Source organism: Pseudophryne corroboree, chromosome 6 (assembly GCF_028390025.1).
Source record: "Pseudophryne corroboree isolate aPseCor3 chromosome 6, aPseCor3.hap2, whole genome shotgun sequence".
Taxonomy (NCBI): Eukaryota; Metazoa; Chordata; class Amphibia; order Anura; family Myobatrachidae; genus Pseudophryne; species Pseudophryne corroboree.
Genome location: NC_086449.1, coordinates 308,252,224 through 308,268,702, shown reverse-complemented (window position 1 = coordinate 308,268,702; position 16,479 = coordinate 308,252,224). Strand labels below are relative to the sequence as shown.

At 42.7% G+C, this 16,479-nt stretch overlaps 1 protein-coding gene across 8 annotated transcripts in view; it reads right to left on the bottom strand.

Moving 5' to 3' along the window:
- TJP1 (tight junction protein 1) overlaps positions 1–16,479 on the bottom strand; it is an 805,169-nt gene that overhangs the window by 243,676 nt on the left and 545,014 nt on the right. The window contains exon 1 of one of the 8 annotated variants that reach the window (XM_063926227.1): positions 5,871–6,179. The exons of the other annotated variants lie outside the window; for them this stretch is intronic. The gene's annotated coding sequence lies outside the window, so the exon portion shown is untranslated. Of the gene's footprint in view, positions 1–5,870; positions 6,180–16,479 lie in introns of those variants that run through there. 8 annotated transcript variants of the gene reach the window in all.

The window sequence follows — 16,479 nt, the reverse complement described above, 5'->3', positions numbered from 1 at the left end:
CAACAGGCAGAAATATTGGCGCCGGCAGCACTCATGCCCAAATGGAGCAATAATGGAATATGTATTGGATCAGTGGTTCTCAACCTCAACCCTCAGGTTTTCCCAACAGGTCATGTATTGATGATTTGTCTGTGGAACCAGGTGGGATAATTACTGACCCAGCAATATAGATTAACTCATCTATGCATGATTAAAGAAATACATGACGTGTTAATGTTAATTGAGGACAGGAGTGGAGATCTCTTCTATAGGAATCAATAAGTATGGAGGCAAACAAAAAAAACAAACAAAAAAAAAAAAAGGATTGCAGGGCCATTAGATAAACAGCCTTGACATACGATATGGTTTCTACAGTATGAGAACGGTTTTAGTAAATATTAGCTGTGCCTGGCAAGCATAAATAAGCAGACTATGTAGTGTTTGTTGGGCTACAAGAGGGCACTATTCAGAACCACAGAATGAAAAGCTACGAGTACTAGGAATGAATTTTTCTTTGAGTTGTGCAAGACATGAATCTATTTATGATTCTCCTATTTTACATTTAACTTAACACTAATTTGGGAAACACACAAATAAATCATAAATTAATAGTCTAAATACAAATAAATTATATTATATATCTCATAGCAAAAACAAAAATATTTTTATCAATACAGTTTAGAAAACAAGAGCAACCAGCACAATTAATAAGCAGAGTGGTATGGACTATAGACACACAATTCATCACATTGTGCAGAGTAAACTTGGAAGGGGGGTTTGACACTGACCGATCTGCAGAAATGTTTGGTCATATGAACGAGTGACAGATCAGAAGAGATCATTTGATCCCACTTAGATCAACAGCTTCACTGTTCTGTGATTCTCTGCAGCTGAAAAAGAAGTTAACTCTGCTTTCAACTGAAAAGCTAAAATTAGCAACTAATCAATGATAATTAGCACATCAGAGTTACAATTCCCCATAACAGATCTCAGGTACAGCAGTCACTGGATACAATTAAACAAAGTAAATGATGAAGTTATGCGGGGTACACAACTGCAGATAGATTCTGCATATTCGATCAATACGCTGACCTGACAATGTGATTAACGGTATCGGTGAGCACCCGTACATACTGAACAATGTTTAGCTCAGTGCGTGCTATCTTCAGACATCTCCAATGGGATTGGGAAGTTGGGAACAAGATAGTGTGTGCAGCACATTGATCGCAAACAGACTTCTCGCTGACTTTTGCAGGAGCGTTTAAATACACACCATTCCAGTGTTTTCCAAACTCGGTCCTAAAAGCACCCCAACAGTCCAGGTTTTAAGGATATTTGCTTGTGCACAGATATAGTATTATCAAACTGACTGAGCTACTGATACACCTACCACATCTAATTCCTGGGTCCAGTGAACATGGTCTCTAGCCATGTCACAGCTGCTCAAACCTCCTTCTCACCACATGTTGGCCTCAGGTTATGACCGGGTTGTCGCTTTCAAACTGGGCCTGTGTCTGCCCCACATTTCACTCCCTTAAGGCGACCTCTGCATACACAGCCAATCAGCAGCTTTAAAAATGTAACCCTTTCACACGGCAGCTTATCCGGGTCGGTTCCATGAATAGCTGAAAAGGGCATAAGTAAGTCACCTCTGCTTAAGCATGGAAATCCTTAAAATCTGGACTGTTAAGGTGACTTGAGGACAGAGTTTGAGACCACTGCGCTATACAATTATTGAGTCGATTATACAATTATCGGCAGATCACCCTGACAATTGTATAGTGTAAATCTGGCTTATAATAAAATCTAAAAAAGTCTCCTAGGCTTGGGGGAAAAATTATTTCCAGACCTGGAAACTACAAATTAATTTTAGGATTCCAGGGGAATGTGGTTTTACTTTAAGACATTGTAACATTATCACAAGATATGTATCACATGTTTAGTAAAGGAGTACACTGTAGATGAAACTTTTTTCCATTTAGCAATGAAAGAGTATAAAACACTAAATACTCCTTATTAAAATTGGCTACATAACTCAGTTTTTTTAATAAAAATAAATAAATAAATAAATAAATAAAAGTATTAAAATGATTCGTTCATGGGGGTATAAAAGAGTAAAATACAAGTTGGATGTACGAAATTCGTTTCATATCTTCTCTCATTGCACACACTCCCCTGTGCTCTTGGGGGGGAAAAAAGTCGGATTGCCATTGTCGGGAACGCTGCTCATTAAATACCACTTTGTCGGATCCTTTCCGTCGGAAAAGATCCGGCAAGCATTGAATACACCCCCTAGTGATCATGTTCGCTTGGCAGTATAGCTGAGTGGCATGATCACAGTGTATGTAGTAGACTTAAAAAAAAATGTCAAATATTAATATATTTACATACAGATTTTTTTCAACAATACAGGATTTGCTGGAGTTAAAGTACGGTGCATGGAAAATCACATAGGGATAACTAGTCCACAGGGGAAAATAGCACTGTGCATGCACTCAGGTTTTTCAACACAGCAGTTGATGGGTCAGGCATGGATGGGAGGATGATCTTCCAGGCAAGTTTGATAAAACCAACAGACTGTAACAGCTGTTGGTAACACACAACAGAGTCTCTGTATATGTAACAGATGCAAACTGAAAAGAAGGAAGATGGACTTTTCACCTTTATATTAGGGTCTAGTCAATGTTGACAATGTAAACGCAAATGAAGGTGACCTTAAGAAACTTCCTTTATTTTTGGGTGTTCAGTTGTCTAATGGTGCCCATACACTTGTGAGATAATCGGTGCTAACCTTCGATCGCATCTGTGAGAGAAATCAAAGGATTGTATGCACATTTTAGGTACCTTTCGACGCGATGCGCAGGCACGCCGGTCAAATCTCACGTCTCAAGATAGTATGTGCTGCACTTAATATTTATCGAATCGCAGTGCGATCGCATGTGTTTTAAAAACACATGCTATATATCGCACTGCGATGGGCACCCGCCAGGAGCGGATGGAGGCCACTCCCACTTGGCGGTGACGTGCCCATCACGTGATTACCATGCGCTCTATCGCTTCATCGCATGGTAATCACTTTGGCAGTTCAGGTGCGATTTCATCGCACCTGAACTGACGGTGCGATGCCCCGCGATGTTGCGTTGCGGGGCATCGCACAAGTGTATGGGCACCATAAGTGCACGCCCATGTAAATGGGTCACTAGCCTCATTAGCGTATGCCATAGGCATTGCTGAGATCCTTTAGCACAATATACACTATGAAGCCCTCCATAGTAATATAAAGAGTATTATCACTGTGTTCTAAAACCAGGATTTATAGTATACTGCCATATTAATTTTTATCTTCTAATGGGGGTATTTGTCAAAGCATGGAAAGAAATAAAGCACTAACAAATCCGCTTCTAACTCATTTTAAAAGCTGTGTGAAATATGACAGTTATGAGTTGATTGGTCAGTGCTTATCTCTCTCCATGCTTTTACAAAATACCCCACTAAAAATGAAAAACAAACACCATGGGAAGAGTGGCTGTAAAACATAGAATCAAATAAACAATACTAGGGGGGGGGGGGGGGGGGGGGGGGGGGGAGTAGAAGGTGCGATAAAAAGTATTCATAGTAATGTACATAAGACAAAAATTACCCATATGACCCCAGTTTTTGTTTCAGCACTTGTCTGGGCCCATGAACTTCAATATTCATAAAATAGTTAACTATTGTCAAGATTTGTGCTCCTCCTAATGCCGATTCCCTTCCAACAACACTACCTTCCAAGGCATTCTTCTTGCAGAATATAGCTGTTTTCTCATTATACCCATGAACAGTATTAACCATACAGAAGCTAAATAAATCCTCAAAGCAGAGACAGGACCACAGAAAAACCTTTAGTAAGAGATGTGCCTTCTCACATATTGGTAATTTTGACAGCAATTAACAAATATAACACAATGTTTCCATTTTAGTCTTGATCTCTGCATAGGGTAATAAAACGTCACCATAGCAACCACTGGAGGGAAAAAAAAAAACTTTGCTGATTGTTCAGAGCATTTGACATTAATATATTATAGTGTCACTGACACAGACATTTATCAGTACAAAAAAAGGAACATTAAACTCTGAGCAGACAAAGAACTTTCTTGGGCTAAACACGGAAAATTAATCATGAACTTCAGATTATTTCTGGATACACAATTACAGAACTATTATACACTATACAAAAATACTATATAGTTGCATGGAAACTACTGGTTATGAACTCCATAGTGTTTGAAAATATACCAGATACTGTTTATAGGAAGTGGGTTTCTAGTTTACTATTAACTGCAAACCTTTGATGATAATAGTTCCAACAAATTATTAACAGAACAATTGGGTCCTCATATTTTAATTGTTATGCGTTTGTTAATGATTTTTGCCATGTATATTAACTTTCATGTCTAGAAATCTGTAAGCCGAGCAGGAACTATTCAACCCAGTAATTCACTATCTAGCCACATCACCACTTAGTTCTTAATGCTTCAATAAAGTTACAAGTGCTTAAGTAATTGTTAACTGCATTGAATACTAGCTCAGCTCACAAAATGGCTGCCCCCTTGATACACAGGAATTAGGAATTGTTTAATGTGCCGTAAACTGTCCATCCTACTCTCCACAATCCATGGTTCATTGTATGCGGTTTGCAAAACTGGATTATATTTTTGGTTTTTAACTATAAAATTATTATTACATACATTTCTATCCACTGGATTATTGAGCCTGAGCCATCAAAAGTCACTGCTATGGTGCCAAGCCAACCTAGAGGAAACCAACATTACTGTTTGTTGTAGACGAGCTCAAGACAGGCAGATGAGTTAGAGCTCTGCATCTGTATAGGGCACATCTGGGCACACAGAACATATCTGACAACAGAAAGTATTTGTACGCTATGCCAGAGTTTTCATTTGAACTTCTTATGACAGATTGTTAACAATATTTATGCAATTGAAATAAATATTACCCAAAATACAAAAAAAGTATTAACAAATAATAATAATAATAATAATAATAATAATAAAATATACAATTAGGGGCCAGGTTCCCACCAATTAAATGAATTGCATATTTCAGACTAGCCATTTAAAATGTGATATATCAATTTAGCATTTTTAGAGATCTTTTGAGAGATTGGGATCTTGAAAACATGGTTCTACTGCCCTGAAATGAATGCTTGACATTTTTATGATGTACTTAATGGTTCAGGAATCAAGCAATCATGTAACAGAGGTGTCGCTCAGTGTGCAGGAATAGCAACCAGAGGAGCTGCACTTGCACTGCCCAGTAATAGGATGTATGAGGAAACTCTGTGGCACCCATTGTTATATGGCATGCGTACTGTTTAGCGTGTTACAATGTCATGCGATAACAGAAAGCAATGTAACATGAGCCAGAAGTGATGAATAGTGTAATGTAAGGTGAAGTCAGGAGACAGTCCAGCTGCTTGCTGTCACTGCACATGACAGGCCAGTCACACTCCCCCATCACTACACAGCAAGACATGAACCATATTACTATCCCACACACGGATACATTTTTACATGAGCAACTTTTGAGAAGCGATAATATAACTCCCCGGCGCTAATAAAGTGTAAAGCGCCTTTAAATACAACAATGATTACATATGTACTAAACCATTCCTGATATCCTATGCAAATCCTCCCATGCACAGCAAATATACTGACGGTAACCAGGCACATAAGCGCCACGGGCTTGGAGCTAGGAGGACTGTAGTCTTGTTAACCCCTTACTTGTTGCACTCCTAATGTCCTGCCAGCAGCACAGCGGCATGTCATCCTGGCAGCATCAGAGGGCATAATGACACAGCCTATGGCTGGCCGCCCTGTACTAGGAACACTTACAGCGGAGGGGGATAGACGCTGCTGCTGCTTTCCTCAGCAAGCCGCCGCCGCGGCCGCACTCCGGGATGCTGCACAGTCCGAGCTGCGGAGAAGAGCAACAGAGTCCTGCGGCATGCCTCCCGCCAGTCCCGGGGCCGAGGGACCGTCCTGTAGCCCAGCCGCCTCCCCGGGTCCTGGATACTGGCCTGCACTGTACGGGCACTCCGCTCCTGCCCCGATCAGATCCCCACACACCCGACTGTTCTGTATCACCAAGCGGCCGTGATCACATTACACTACGTCTCTGCTGCTCTGCTCTGGGTCCGACCGCAGCCCTCCCCCTGCCCGCTCCCGCTCCTCCCCTTCCTCGCTGCCCTCCGCCACCTCCTCCCTGGCCCGCACGTGGGTAGGGCGAACGAAGCGGGGGTGAGCCGCGACAGGGCTCGGGGAAGCGTTGCGGGCTCCGTACTTTAATGTATTGTAATGTACTATCTATCTGACACATACATAGAAGATGTATCAAACTTTGGAGAGATGTAAAGTGGAGAGAAAGTACATAACAATCAACTTATCACTGTCATTTTTCCATCTGCCTGTATACCGACATAAGCTGATTGGTTGGTACGTTATCCCTCTCCACTTGATCTCTCTCCGAGCTTTGATAAATCTCCCCCGTACTATGCTAGGATGATGCCAGGAGAGAATGAATGTTCCACACACAGACACAGAGCACATAATGTGCAATCTGTTGCTATAAGGAAACACTTATTATTAGGGGCAGTCTGGATCCCAATAGGTATTATTTATTATCATGTACCATGACAATAAGGAATGATTTTTCAGAGCCATTAAAACCCCTCTAGTTGGGGCATCAGCTTTGTTAGGAGCTGCTGTAATGTACGAGCGCAGTAACGTGTTACATGATATAGATGGCCATCAGACGTTAACAGTTTCCTCCCAATAGTAAATAGGTTTACCATCTATAGGGGAGGTCTGCCAGCAAAATCCCATTGCTTAGAAGTACTACCACATGTGTGGGCACAGTCCCTGCTCCACGCACATACCCAATCTTTTGATGGCTTTCCCCGATTATTAAATACATCGATGTTTAGCCTGCCAATGGCCATCCCTATTTTACGAATACTGGCCATGGAGGAGAGTTTGGGTTGTTGGGGAAGGATCACTCTTGGGTGACAATCCCAGAGTCACAATTAATAAGGGGTGGCACTTGACTGGCCGGCTGTCGGGATCCCGGCGCTCAGCATACCGGCGTCGGGATCTCGACCGCCTGGATGCCGGCAACTATTCTCCCTCTTGGAGTGTCCACGACACCCCTGGAGGGAGAATATATAGTGTGGCGTGTGTAGCGCGCCCACAGTGTGATGAATGCAGCGAGCCCGCAAGGGGCTCTTTTGCGCTCGCCCAGCTGCCGCCATTCCGGTGGTCGGAATCCCGGCGCCGGGATCCTGGCAGGCAGCCAGTCATACCACACCCCTACAATTTTGACTATATAGTTAAAATCACAAGGAAAGTTAGTGCAAATTGCAAGGTGTTAGCTAACTTGCAATCCCGATGCGAGGTGATGCAGGGTCGGTATCGCAAGGCTAGATAGACGGTGCAGGCAAGTCAATTTTGACTGTGTAGCACTAAAGTATAGTCAACACTTAGTCAAAATCGAAGATAGCGAAAATCACACCGTGAGTATGCACCTTAAGTGTATCGTGCTATATAACTATGGGGGTAATTCAGACCTGATCGTAGCAGCAAATTTGTTAGCAGTTGGGCAAAACCATGTGCACTGCAGGGGGGCATATATAACATGTGCAGAGAGAGTTAGATTTGGGTGGGGTGTGTTCAAACTGAAATCTAAACTGCAGTGTAAAAATAAAGAAGCCAGTATTTACCCTGCACAGAAACAAAATATCCCACCCAAATCTAACTCTCTCTGCACATGTTATATCTGCCCCACCTGCAGTGCACATGGTTTTGCCCAACTGCTAACAAATTTGCAGCTACGATCAGGTCTGAATTACCCCCTATGTGGCAAAATGGGCATGTCAGAATGACCAATGCGTAATATATGAAATTAGCTTTTCTTAGTATATTTTCAACAACTTAGCTGAGACTTCTGGGTTCACATATAAAACGCCTATAGATGATACTTTTGACACAATAGTAAATTCAAGCTGATATATAAATACAGTAGTATGCACGTTTAGAAGCCTATGTATTAATAATCACAGCTTGCGAGACTAATAGCACTTGGTTTCACAGATGATATTTTAATATCCCAAGGGCCTAATTTAGCATGGGTTGTAGTTCTGCAAAAAAACGCACAACTACAACCCTTTCCACTGACATGCGGGGGGGACACCCAGCACAGGGCAAGTCCGCCCCACCCGCCGGGTACTGCCCCCCCCTGCTAAAATGCGATGTGCTCGCATGTTTAGGGTTGCACCCTGCATTCGCACCCTAGCTGAGAAAGCAGACAGAAGGCCGCCATCTTTTGGTGCGCAGCGGCTGCATGTGACATCACGCAGCCGCCACAGCCTGCCCTGCAAAAGGTCCGGACACACCTCACCAAATGGTGCATCGACGCCCACAAAATGGTGCATTGACGCCCCTGACAGGACTTAAGACTGCGGTCTCAATTTAAGACATTGCACATGCACGCACCGGCGTGCGCATATCTTCTGAAATCGCCTAATAGCGATTTCAACACAATTGCTAACCTTGCTGAATCGGGCCATAAGTACCAAGTGATAATCGCTGTTCCTGAAAGTTACTTCCCGGGTATTTTGGAAGAGTGATTCATTTGTGAGAGACTCCTCCGGGGGTTCTGACCCTGCGCACAGTGTCAGTCTCTGGAATAATAGTTTGGTACATATGGGTCAGATTGTAGCCCCCATTGATAATAATGGCGACTAAACAATTCAAAACAAGCACTGTAACCCAAGTTAACACATGTAAAAATGTACAATAGGTATAATCTCTCTTGTAACAATGGGCCTGATTCAGAGAGGTACGCAAAGCCAATATTTTCCCAACTGAGCAATTATCGGTAAACTGGGCATTGCTGCAGACACAGCAAATGATTTAACTTTATACTCGCATTGAGGATTCATTTACAAGTGATTGACAGGAAGTGCCCATCTTGTGTGAGGGAGAATGGCAGCAAAAATGCGGGCATATTTGGACAGTTTACGGGGGTGTATCAACCACAGACTGTGATCCTATATGCAGTAATCACGTCTCCGGCGTCTCAGTTGCGGTGGCCATTCTGAGTGACCATAGACTTACTGGAGGAGTCAGTGTTTTCTGGCTCTGCAGATGCGAGAATTTGTGTGCAGACGCGGGCTCCTGCAAAGGCTCCTGTGGGTGTCTCTATACAAACAGCATATTTCCGCACATCCTCTGAGTCACAAATCGCATCTTTGGCAGCATTAGCGTACAACTAGGAATCAGGCCCAGCGATATATAGGTCCCATGCCAAGTGGCATGTTTGATACATACTTGCCTACCTGACCCTGTCCATGAGGGAGAAAATGCTCTGTTCCTGGACTTTCCTGGTAATGTATGATTGCCATCACCTGTGGTGAGCTAGGTAATTGATAAGAAAGGTGTTTCACCACAGGTGATGGCAATCATACATTACCAGGAAAGTCCAGGAACAGAGCATTTTCTGCCTCATGGAGAGGGTCAGGTAGGCAAGTATGGTTTGATATGCATATTTACTACGATTTTAGACCTCATTGTAGACACTAAACCATGTAATATGCATAACAAAACACCAATGGATCTGTGGTCACATCTGCTTGCATGAGTGCCGCTTAAAAGGCATGACTGAAATGCCAGTGGGTATCTGCTCTTTTTTTTTTTGTATTTTTAACTATATAAATGTTTTGCAGACATATTTTACTAGCACTAAATCAATAATTTTAGGCATTTCCGGAGTGTTTACCTGCAGCAATCACACAAAACATCAGAATAAGATGTGTTCTGAAACAAGTAAAAATGTGACACAGTGACACCAGGAACAATTGTTCTTTTGTGTCAGACCTGTTTACATGCACTAGGGGGGTCATTCCGAGTTGATCGCTCGCTAGCAGTTTTTAGCAGCCGTGCAAACGCTATGCCCCCGCCCACTGAGCGTGTATTTTAGCTTAGCAGAAGTGCGAACGAAAGGATCGCAGCGCTGCTACAACGGTTTTTTTGTACAGTTTCTGAGTAGCTCTAAACCTACTCAACGCTTGCGATCACTTCAGACTGTTCAGTTCCTGTTTTGACGTCACAAACACGCCCTGTGTTTTTCTTGGCACGCCTGCATTTTTACTAACACACCCTGAAAACGGTCAGTTGACACCCAAAAACGTGTGCATAGTGCCTTTTTTTGCCTCATCGCTGCACAGCGAACAAATGCAGCTAGCCTTTGAGAATGTCATGTGGAGCGTGACGAAACCGGTTAGGACTCCACTATTTTTTTTTATACCAACTGGACTTCTACACTCTGCCTAACAAGCATTTTGCTTGACAAGCACTTTCATCTATACTAAGAGACCGATATTGCCCTTGCAGCCCCTGCAGTGGCATATTATTCTCTGCACGCCGCAGCTGACATTGAGGCCTGACGAGCAGCATTGGCAACTCAGTCTCCATAGTGGCTCCTTTATACCTCCAGCAGCGTCTCCGTGTAGGACTCCACCCGGTGCAAGCTTTGCACTCTCCCTCCCAGTGACAGCTACGTGGTGGGCAACGGCACTCTCCCTCCCAGTGACAGCTACGTGGTGGGCAACGCAGGATAATCTAACCAGCCCACGGGAGAGGTAATTTTGACTTTATCTGACATCGGAGCATTTCTACATGAAGGAGCTCCATTAATACATTCATTGGACTGCAGTTACCAGTTTAAAACTTATGAAATAGTCCACATTCTAACAATTCATTCATATCCAGGATACGATACTGTTTCTACTTGTTGGATACAAATATTGCATATTGGGGGTAATTCCAAGTTGATCGCAGCAGGAAATTTTTTAGCAGTTGGGCAAAACCATGTGCACTGCAGGGGGGGCAGATATAACATGTGCAAAGAGAGATAGATTTGGGTGTGGTGAGTTCAATCTGCAATCTAAATTGCAGTGTAAAAATAAAGCAGCCAGTATTTACCCTGCACAGATACAAAATAACCCACCCAAATCTAACTCTCTCTGCAAATGTTATATCTGCCCCCCCCCTGCAGTGCACATGGTTTTGGCCAACTGCTAAAAAATTTCCTGCTGCGATCAACTTGTAATTACCCCCATTGTTACTGCTCACACCACAAGTGCTTGTTTTATCGGATATCCAGTACAGGGTATTTTACTATTTTCCTTATAAGGTTTAAGTCCAGACTATGGGGTACATTTACTAAGCAGTGATAAGAGTGGAGAAGTGAGCCAGTGGAGAAATTTCCCCATCAACCAATCATCAGCTCTGTATCATTTTATAGTATGCAAATTATAGATGTTACTTCAGTGCTGATTGGTTGATGGGGACATTTCTCCACTCTTATCACTGCTTAGTAAATGTACCTCTTTTATTGTATGAAATTTATTTTATTGTCATATTAAATTTTTTGTTTAATTGATCTCAGCATACGTCAGTTTTTGTTCATGTTTCCAATTTCATTGCGCAGCTGAGTTCTTTTTTCAATCTAAACCTACTCAACGCTTGCGATCACTTCAGACTGTTCAGCTCCTGTTTTGACATCACAAACACGCCCTGCGTTCGCCCAGCCACGCCTGCATTTTTCTTGGCACGCCTGCGTTTTTCCGAACACACCCTGAAAACGGTCAGTTGCCACCCAGAAACTCCCACTTCCTGTCAATCACTGTGTAGCCAGCAGTGCGACTGAAAAGCTTCGCTAGACCCTGTGTGAAACTACATCATTCGTTGTAATAGTACGTCGCGCGTGTGCATTGCGCCGCATACGTATGCGCAGAAGTGCCGTTTTTTTTGCCTCATCGCTGCACAGCGAACGAATGCAGCTAGCGATCAACTCGGAATGACCCCCTTTATCAACACGAGTAAATCATGTTAAAATAGTGCTGGTGGGTTTGATCTTTAAGGGACAGAATGGTTCCAGGTAAGGACAGTAAGGCTTTCGTTGCTATGTAATCTGGAAATGATTCAAGGTATGATACCAGTGACTAAGCAAACACCGTACAGGAAAGTAAACATGCTTTAGGCTCCAGATGTGAGCAATGACAGTCTAGAAATGTATCTAGAATCATAGCAGAAAAGCTCAGGCTGGGAACACCAAACATGAGTAGCATTGGTTAATCAGTTATTTATTTGTCACAATCCGAGTTATATACAACTATTACAACCTGCATTGTTCATCATGTTGACAGTATAGTGGGAGTTGCAAAAGTTTATCTCACCACCAGTCCATCGTGGTCAAACGCACTGGTGTGCACAGCACATTTTATTAGGGGGTGCACCTTTGGAGTTGGTGTGTCTAGCACCGCCTTCTGGGCGTTTCTAGCACCATCTATTGCAGGTCAACGCATATAAAATATCCACCTTTGTACCAATACTAATAAAGCAGATACATTGTCAGATGTTGTGGTGTGCACCAAACAAACACCCCTGATGGCACTCACTGCAATTACACTGCTCCTCCTCAGCCTGGCCTGGCTCCCCCTCTCTTTCCCCTGAAAGCTGCATCAGCTTACTTACAAGTCAGTAACTAAACTAAACTGACACTGACAGTCGCAGACTAGTACTGCTGCTGCTGGAAAAACGAGTGACGTGTCAATGCTGCTGCCGGCCGCCTGCCAGTATTGAATTTGTCTTCCTAAGAAGAATGCTGGCTGCATGCTGCTCCTCATCAGTGGCTGGCGTTGGCATAGCATAGAAGGAGAGAGGTGTGTATGTGGCGGGTGTGACAGGGGGGCATGCGAGCAGCATGATGTAATCACGTCACATCACACTGTTTTTGTACATGGAGGTGGAGCCGGGAATTTGAAAGCCGGTGTCACTGGCACCCTTGATTAACCCAGGCGTCTGGTCAGTAATGCAGTCCTGACAGGGTGCAGCGCAGAGGGGACAGTAATCAGCCTGCTCGGCGATCGCTGCATCAGGCATGTGAGATCGGGGTGCCAGACAATAGGGGGTGCCTGTGCGCACCAGGCACCCCCCCTGCGCACACCTATGGTCAAACGGAGCACAGCATTTAGGGAAGATTTAGGAGTTCATTCAGACCTGGCCGCATTATCTGCCAGCAGCGCAGTTTGCCAATGGCTGCGCTACCAGGGGTCAACCTTATTTCCGATGCATCCGCAATTAGATCGCGGACGCATTGGGAGGCAGCCTCACGCATGCTGGGCGACCTTCCCTGTGCTGGGCGGCCCTAGCATGTGCAAAGATGAACGCAGATCGGGCTGCGTATATCTCTGAATAACCCCCTTGGTCCTCTATGCTGTGCCGCAGCTCAGAGCTATCACAATCCGGTTATACCATATTTCCCAACAGCAGCCCAAGCTCTGAGCATCGGATCACTGTCCAGTGCCTCCACACAGATTACTTATAGACCACATGAGAACAAGTTATTTCATACTAATAACTACTCATACAGGACAATGTAAATTAAAATAAAAAAACAAATGTAAAAATAAATAATCTGACCCTACTGCATCATAAAGTATATATACATGTTTAAGCGCCAAGATACATATATGGCTACAGTAACTGATACATCCTACTTATTCTATAGAGATATTTTAATTGTAGTAAACATGCATCAATAAGACAGAATGAGAACAATAAAAGTAGGGGACAAACATTTGATCACACTATGGAAAATGAACTCTCAGATATTAGGCTGTGTATATTGTTATGAAATGGTATTTGCCAACAGGAACACCTGGAAGTAAATTTAGTAGGACTGATGTATTATATAAGTATACAGTACTTTTTTGTAATATATCCAGTTGTATTTCAAAGTAAAATGTCAATAGATATAGAACACTATAAATGCAAAACATCATATAGCACTACAGTGAAGCAGTACTGTGATGTACATATATACGTATCCAAAATAATGATACAGACACCAGTAATAATGTCATTGATAAGGGTGGTATTTCCAGACCACATTATGACATGTTTGGTAAAACTCTTTTAAGCAAGGCACTGGTATTACTTAATTATAAGGGTGCACACCGTTCCTTAATTAGTGTCTCCTCTGCAAACATTTATATATCTTCCTATGAAAACATTTATCAGCACCAGCCAGTGATATCATGGTGACTCTGTCACGGCTAAACATTCCTCCTTAATGAACAGCCAGTAGTAGGACATGCCATATTTCCTGAGATCAAAGTACTCATGAAGAAATATCCATCCAGTATTGTATTGTTAGGGACATACATTGGGAAAATGAAGTCTGAACGCACGTCGGCCATAACTACACTATACTTACCTACTTTTATGGTCTCCTCTCTGGGAGAAGCCCAATGAGGAGACAATACAGGACACTTTAGGGGATGGGCCTGGCTGCCTCATCAATAAGCGCTGCTCCCTTTGCGTCAAAATACTGTGATTTGCGGAACGGAGGTGGTGCTAAATGATGCGAATTTGCGTCATTTAGCCCCACCACTCTATACAGAGCCACAAATCCCAGGTATAATCTCCCCACCCTGCCCGCTTCACTAGGAAGCAGGCGGAATGCAGGAGATTTGGCTACTCTCCAAGTATGAGTTACACCTACATCAAGGGTAATTCAATTAAAAGCAATGGAGGCAAGCATCGCCTATAGCTGGGTACGCTCTGCTCAAGAACATTCACAGTGCGAAAACATACAGGACCCATTCAGTAAAATGACTTTCATTCAACTTTGCATCAGCCCCACAGTGTCTATACATTGACCAGTTCTTCCCCACGTGTTGCCTAGAAACAAGTATCATGCGCCTGAATGAGCCACTTAAAATTAATTATATTTTTAGACATTTTCAGGCATGTCTATAAATCCTTATATCATATCTCCACCTTTGGCCTGGGACTAGGCTAGCAGCTAGCCACAATACCACAACCCTTTATCATCCAGCTACTCTATACAATTACTGAATGACTGACTTTATTCAATTTCAAACTAGTCACTGGGTACTCGGGCCTACTGAGCCTGCATGTGGCCATAAACATTCCTCTTCGGGCAGGATGTTTCTCACGTGGATTATTCCATACAGGTTGTATCATACGACTACACAGTGTCCGTTTTCCCATATATGCATTGGGCCCATGTATGGCTCACCTCCCACAGTGTAACCTTTATAGTGCGCCAAACATTGCTGCCTCATCTGGTACGCTTGGGGATGAAAAATACATGGACCTGACAGTTTTGTTGGGACTCTACTCTGAACGTTAGGACGATGCATTCAACCCCATTGTGTGTCATCTCTTTTAGGGGTAGACTATTCCCCCGAGGGTAATCCTACGCAGTGCGCTCAAGATGGCTGCCCCACCTGGTACCTTGTGAGGGTGGAATACACAATCCATGGACGTTATTACCCATAATGCCTACGCCAATCCTGCATTATGACTACTCTATGCATTCTAGGTTTATTATTTTTAGGTCAGTGCGGCTTGTGTATTGCTGTATTAACCTTCTGTATCATGTGCATTGTTTTGATGTCTGTAATGCGCCTTGAGTCCTGTTTGGAGAAAGAGTGCTATATAAATACAATTATTATTATTACTATAATAAATTGGGGACACAATTATTATCTGATCCTAACAATGCTACACTGGTTGTATTGAAAGAGTGCACTTGATTAAGCAGCGGAGCCTAGTCCAAGCCATGCCTAGACATATGCGCTGTTACAGTTGTTACGGTACACTGAGGTGCAGCAGGAATGCAGGTGTGTGCCCTGCTGACATGCGCTACATCTTAATGCTTACATTTTGATGAAGAACAAATGTAACATGAGATAGGAGTTATTAATCTGTCTCTGAGCTTATCATTCATAGTTACTAAGAATGGGAGCATGAAATGCTAAGCACAGGAGTTCCTGTAATATACATCATCTTTTTTTCTTTACTTTCTTAATAATGAATTAAACTAATTACACTAAAGAAGATGTCAGAACGCCAACAATATTGCACAAATGTACACTTGTGATGACATGTCTTAGGAGTATCTCCCTACCTAATTGCAATAAATTTGGTTTTATTATCTTTAGTGCTACACCTATGCTGAGTGACACAGGATATGACTATATAGGTTACTGTCCCACACAATGTCAAAATCTTGCAAAAAATAGCGCTCAGATAATCGCCCATAATTCTATAATAGAAACTATAAAATGTCATTCATTTTAGCATAAACCATACACGCTGCACCACTAGTCAATCTTAGTAAGCTAGAATTTATTATGTCAAATGATATACAGGTTGAGTATCCCTTATCCAAAATGCTTGGGACCAGAGGAATTTTGGATATCGGATTTTTCTGTATTTTGGAATAATTGCATACCATAATGAGATATCATGGTGATGGGACCTAAATCTAAGCACAGAATGCATTTATGTTTCATATATACCATATACACACAGCCTGAAGGTCATTTTAGCCAATATTTTTTATAACTTT